Below are 6317 nucleotides of genomic sequence, written 5' to 3' on the forward strand. Positions count from 1 at the left end.
TACAGGAGGTTAAGGATCCAGTATTGCTGCGGCCGTGGTGTAGGTTGCAGCTCTGGCTCAAATTCAATCCCTGCCCAGGAACTTCCACATGCTGAGGCTGCAGCTTGAAAAAGAAAAAAAAAAAAAAAAAGTAGGGAGCTCCTGTCGTGGCTCAGTGGTTAACAAATCCAACTAGGAACCATGAGGTGGCGGGTTCGATCCCTGGCCTTGCTCAGTGGGTTAAGGATCCGGCGTTGCTGTGAGCTGTGGTGTAGGTTGCAGACGCGGCTCGGATCCCGAGTTGCTGTGGCTCTGGCTCTGGCGTAGGCCAGTGACTACAGCTCTGATTCGACCCCTAGCCTGGGAACCTCCATATGCTGCAGGAGTGGTCCTCGAAAAGGCAAAAAGACAAAAAAAAAAGAAAAAAGAAAGTAGAGGATGTGGGCTCCCATTTGTACCCATATCTGAGCCTCAAAATTGCTAGAGCCCGGCTGTTCTTATCACTGTGAAGATATTACAGGTGTATTGGGTTCCTGTGGCTGCCGTGACAAACTGCCACAACCTGGGTGACTTAGCAGAAATGAACAAGAACGGATGTGTGCCTATGGATAAGTGAATCATTCTGTTGTAGCGTAGAAATTAGCTCAACATTGTAAATAAACTATACTTCAATAAAACTTAACAAAAGAATGTATACACATGTATATCTGAGTCACTGTGCTATATACAGCAGAAATCAACACAACAATAAATTTTTTAGAAAGTAAAAAAACCCAGATATTTATTCTCTCATAGTTCTGGAGGGCGGAAGTTGGAAATCAAGGTGCCAGCAGGGCCAGCTCCCTCCTGCGGCTCTAAGGAAAGAGGCTTCCTTAGCTCCCCCAGCATCTGCCGGCTCCTGGCCTCCCAGGGCTGGTGGCAGCAAAGCTCCCCGCTCTGCCCCTGTCTTCATGGCCCCTCCCTGAGTCTGTGTCCCTTTCTGTCTCTTATAAGGACACCCTCATGAATTTGAGGGCCCACTTTGATCCAGTGTAACCTCAGCTTGACTCTCAGTTATGTCGCCAAAGCCCTGATTTCCAAATACATTCCTATCCTGAGGTTCCGGGTGGATGGGAATTGGGGGGGGGGGGGACCCTGTCCAATCCCAAAAGAGAATTCCCTTCCCAGTGCTCCACCCACCTGGCCACCCGGAGCCAGGCCATCACCATGGTGCCCTCGAGGTGAGAGGTGCAGGGGAGGGGGAACAGAGGGGGCCCAGACTCCTGAGTCAGGGGCAGCCCAGACGGCCCCAAGTTCAACGAATCAGGAGCAGGTCGCTGTCCTCTGACTCAGATACTGAGAAATACATGGGTCTTTAATTTTCTAGAGCCAAGCTTATTTGCTCTTAAACTCCTGTAACCACTGTGTTCGAGAAACATCTTTAATCTTGGCACTTCAATGTCACTCATCTCTTCTAGTTTAGTTTCTCTCTCTCTTTCTCTCTCTTTTTTTTTTTTTTTTTTTTTCACTTTTGGAGCCACACTGGTGGCATATGGAGGATCCCAGGCTAGGGGTCAAATTGGAGCTAATGCCGCTGGCCTACACCACAGCCACAGCCACACCAGATCCGAGCCGCATCTGCGACCTACACCACAGCTCATGGCAACGCCGGATCCTTAACCCACTGAGCGAGGCTGGGATCGAACCTGTGTCATCATGGGTACCAGTCGGGTTCATTTCCGCTGAGCCACAAGGGGAACTCCCTAGTTTAGTTTCTTTCAGGTAAGCAGACAAATAAGATTCTCAGCTGAGTCATTCCAAAGTCCCACGCTGAGTCTTTGTCCCCTGCTCTGCAGCCTGAGACAGCGATGCCTGTAGCTGTGGGATCTCACGGCATCAGGGGCTGGGTGAGCCCCGGCCTCCGAGAGGCAAACGAGGAGGAAGGATGGACATGCCGGGAAGGTATTGGGGGGACGCCTGGGTGGGAGGAAATGGGAAGGGACAGGCGCCAAGCCACAGGGCACAGCGACCCTGAGCAAAGGGGCAGGAAGGACCGCTGGGGGGGCGTGTCCTGACCTCCTGCAGAAGGTTCCGCGGGACCCAGCGGGCATCCTTGAGCCCTCGGTGACTGTCACTGGAGTCTCATCTGCTCCAGCATCCGGCAGCGCAGCCTTGGCTGGGAGCAGCCCTCCCCACAGCCGTCACCCACGCTGCCTGGGGCCCTCGGCGGCGCCTTCCTGGCCTGGCTCTGGCTGTCCTCCTCCGCATCCCCACCTCCACCCCAGCGGAAATGTAAGCGCTGTTCGCAGCCCTGCACGAGCAAGCCCAGCCTGCTGTGCGACACCCACCCCACAGGCCTACCCCTCGCGGCCACCCCGGGCACGAGCAGGAAGCCCCAGGGCCCCTTCCCAGGAAGGAAGCGGGGAGAGGTGCCCCTCTTCTGCAGGTCCCACACCCTCTGGGCTCAGTGCCCAGTGTCCCACAGCCCAGGGCCCCCTCTCCTTCCCAGGTTCCACGCCAGCAGGCATCTGGCCCCGAGTGTCTGTGGTCTGCCTTAAAATAGACACTCCAGGGAGTTCCCGGGTGGCTCAGTGGGTTAAGGGTCTGGTGTCGTCACTGCTGTGGCATGGGTTCGATCCCTGGCCTGGGAACTTTTGCATGCCACGGGCACAGCCAAAAATAAAATAAATTAAATTAAACTAAAATAAACTAAACAAAACAAATGAAATCAAGTAAAATTAAATAAAATAAAATTAGATAAAATAAAATAAAATAATAAACTACAGGCTGCAGCCCTTCAGGCCAGACCTACTGATGATATTCACAGCCCCACCTTCGTGTTCTCTGTTCTCAAGAAAGAGGCTCCTAAATGTCTCAGCCATTATTTTTTTTTTTTTTTGAACTGTTTTAAACTCCAGCCTGGACAGTGATGTCTGTCCCAGAAAGGGGAAGAGAGAGTCACAGGTAATAAGCCCTTTTGAGAAAAATACATCAAAACAGATTCCAAAAAAGAGAATGGAATTTCTGTGACTCCACCACCAGTAGGCGGTGAGAGGCCCTTGGGGGTTTCTTATTTTCTGGCGCCATCAAGTGGGGATTTACGTTTTTACAAAATGGAAATCATCCGCATGGAATTTTTTTTCAATATTTTTTTTCTTCTATTTCTCTCCTGTAGGACATTGGGCTTTTAATCTCTTCAGTGGTTATTTAGAGAAGTGTTTCACAAAAGACAAGAAAATATTGCTTTCCCTTGGCAAACTGAAATTAAACAGGCTTTTTAAAAAGTTAGTAAGGAGGTCCCGGTTGGCCTAGCAGTTAAGGAACCGGTGTTGTCAGTGCTGTGGCTCTGGTTACTGCTGTGGTGTGGGTTTGATCCTTGGCCTGGGAGCTTCCTCACGTTGCGGACATGGCCAAAAAAAAAAAAAAAAGAGTTCCCATCCTGGCTCAGCAGTAATGAACCCCACTAGTATCCATGAGGATGCAGGTTTGATCCCTGGTCTTGCTCAGTGGGTTAAGGATCTGGTGTTGCCATGAGCTGTGGTGTAGGCCTGCAGCTGCAGCTCTGATTGGACCCCTAGCTCGGGAGCCTCCAAATGCCATGGTTGCAGCCCTAAAAAAAAGACAAAACAAACAAACCAAAAACCAGTAAACCAGCCACATCGATTCCTCATGTCAGCCTGGGAGACCCACAATTGCAAGTTACCAAGAGAAGAACTCGCTTAAAGATGAAATAGAATGCTCCACACATCCTGTTTAAATTATGGGGGAAGAACAAGATCACCCTTTTCAAAAAGAGGGTGGATTAAACTTCATTAGAAATCCTAGCCAGGGAGTTCCTGCTGTGGCACAGGGGGTTAAGGATCTGGCATTTCTGCAGCTGTGGCTGAGATTCAATCCCTGGCTCCTGGACTTTCATATGCTGTGGGTGTAGCCAAAAAAGGAATTGTATCTAAATGAGTAATCAGGTTGGAAAGAATTGGAACCTGCAGATGGCAGGTTTTGATTTCTCCTAGCATGAAATATCTTTCCGAGTGCTTAGCATTTTTTTTTTTTTGTCTTTTTGCCATTTCTTGGGCCGCTCCCACGGCATATGGAGGTTCCCAGGCTAGGGGTTGAATCGGAGCTGTAGCCACCGGCCTACACCAGAGCCACAGCAACGCAGGATCTGAGCCGCGTCTGCAACCTACACCACAGCTCACAGCAACGCCGGATCCTTAACCCACTGAGTAAGGGCAGGGACCGAACCCGCCACCTCATGGTTCCTAGTCGGATTCGTTAACCACTGCGCCACAACGGGAACTCCCGCATTTTTTTTTTAAATTAATAGACTCCATTGTTTTAGAGCAGTTTAAGGTCGACAGGAAGATTGAACAGAAAGCACAGAGTTTGCACACCCGCCTCTCCTCCCGCAGACACAGTCTCTATGCTTAGCAGCTGCCTTGGTGCGTTACATTCATTACCATTGAGGAACCAATTCCAGTCGGTTACTATTAGCTAAAGTCCATAGTTAAATTAGGGTTCACGCTTTGTGTTGTATATTTTATGGGTTTTGACACATCGAAGTGCTTATTATTTAAAGTAAGTTTTAAATCATCATTTTAACTATGTGAGGACTTAATCAGAGGAGGGCCTGGATTGTAGAAGTTTATTTCAGCCTCACCAGGGCATGCGGGAGTTCCTGCGGCAAGGATTGAACCCATGCCATGGCAGGGACCCAAGCCACAGCAGTGACAGAGCTGGATCCTAAATCTGCAGTACCACCAGGGAACTTCCTAGAAGTTTGTTTTACAAAATTTGCAATATAAGCTCTCAGCTATCAGCCGTAATCCACGCTCCACAATGTCACACTATGTCCACATCGTAACCTGAGCTTGAAATCTGCCTCAGTGCTGCTCTAAAGGCCCATCCGAGAGCCTCCACCGAGCTTCGTCCAGACACCCAAGGGTTTACAGTTCGAATGCATTTCACAGGGCACAGGCTCATATGCACGATGCAGCCTCCTCTGGGTATAACTCCGTTGAACTTCCTGCCGCCAGCTCCCTGCCCAGCCCAGAGGTCATCAAGGAAAACCCTCACGTCTTCAGGGCTGCTCCCGTTTTGTCTCCCTTTCTCCCCTCCCTCTGCCCCAAGACAGAGGCTACGTTCTGGGTGGAAGATGCAAAGACCATCTGGGCCTGAGGGGCTTGCCAGGCTGGCTTCTCCATCCTGGTCCCGAGCCAGCATCCTGTGAGAATCAACTCACCTAAATCATCCTCGGACATTCCCACCTGCGTGTAGGGTGGGAAGCAGGTGCCCCCGTCCCTGCTGCAGAAAGACCCTCAGTAGCTCCTCCAGATGCCCCCGTGTTCTCTTGTCCCCTTTCCTGCCACAGGTGGAAGCAACTGTTGGCTGATCTCCTGCACCCCCACCACCCTGTGCTGTACCAGGATACCTCTGGTGGCCATCGCTGTGACTGTCACACGAGGACCTCTTGGGAGGCTGCCATGCCTGCTGAGCTCTATTCTGCCCTAGAATTATTAAGAAAGAAAAATGATCCAAAATCTGGAAGTCAGGCAAAAAGAAAACCATGACTTTCCTTGTCATACTAGGTCCCTGTGTGACGAGCTCACCGAGGGTCATTTAATTCTAGGCTGGTGTAGCTTTGTCTGACTTACCTTTTTCACTGACATTTTACTATTCTGTAAGGTTAGGTGTTAACTTTAGAATTATAAGTAGTTTTTTTTTTTTTTTGGTCTTTTTAGGGCTGCACCTGTGGCACATGGAAGTTCCCAGGCCAGGAGTCGAATAAGAGCTTCTGGCCCTACACCACAGCTCACGGCAACACTGGATCCTTAACCCACTGAGCGAGGCCAGGGGTCGAACCTGCAACCTCATGGTTACTAGACAGGTTCATTAACTCCGAGAAGTCAATATTTTTATCCTGTAACAACGCAAATGACTTTGCCCTGTGAAGATGATAACCCCAAGGCTATGGTTTTATTGCCCCGAAAGACTCGAGCCAGTCAGGCATCCAACTTGGCAACTGACTCTAGCACTCTTTTTCATTCATTGATCAATCTATACATCAGTTTCTGATCTCCTGCGAGCTGGTCCCATGGCTATTCTGGGGGACCGGATCCCGTCACCATTTCCACTCCAGCACCCCCCTCCCGCCCCCGCCACCCAGTGCCGGGACCCAGAACAGAGGGCAATCTAAGCATTCCGCGGCTCCACGAGCTCGCTCTCTCTCTTCCGTTCAGGGGGTCCCTACCCGGTCTCGGGGTGGGAGGCGGAGGGACAGGGAAGCCAGTCTTGTCAAGCAGGACCACCTTTGGCATCTTCCCTGTTTCACTTGGTTTTTTGCGGAAGAGCCAGGAGGA

The sequence above is a fragment of the Phacochoerus africanus genome, chromosome 2 (genome assembly GCF_016906955.1).
Source record: "Phacochoerus africanus isolate WHEZ1 chromosome 2, ROS_Pafr_v1, whole genome shotgun sequence".
Classification (NCBI taxonomy): Eukaryota; Metazoa; Chordata; class Mammalia; order Artiodactyla; family Suidae; genus Phacochoerus; species Phacochoerus africanus.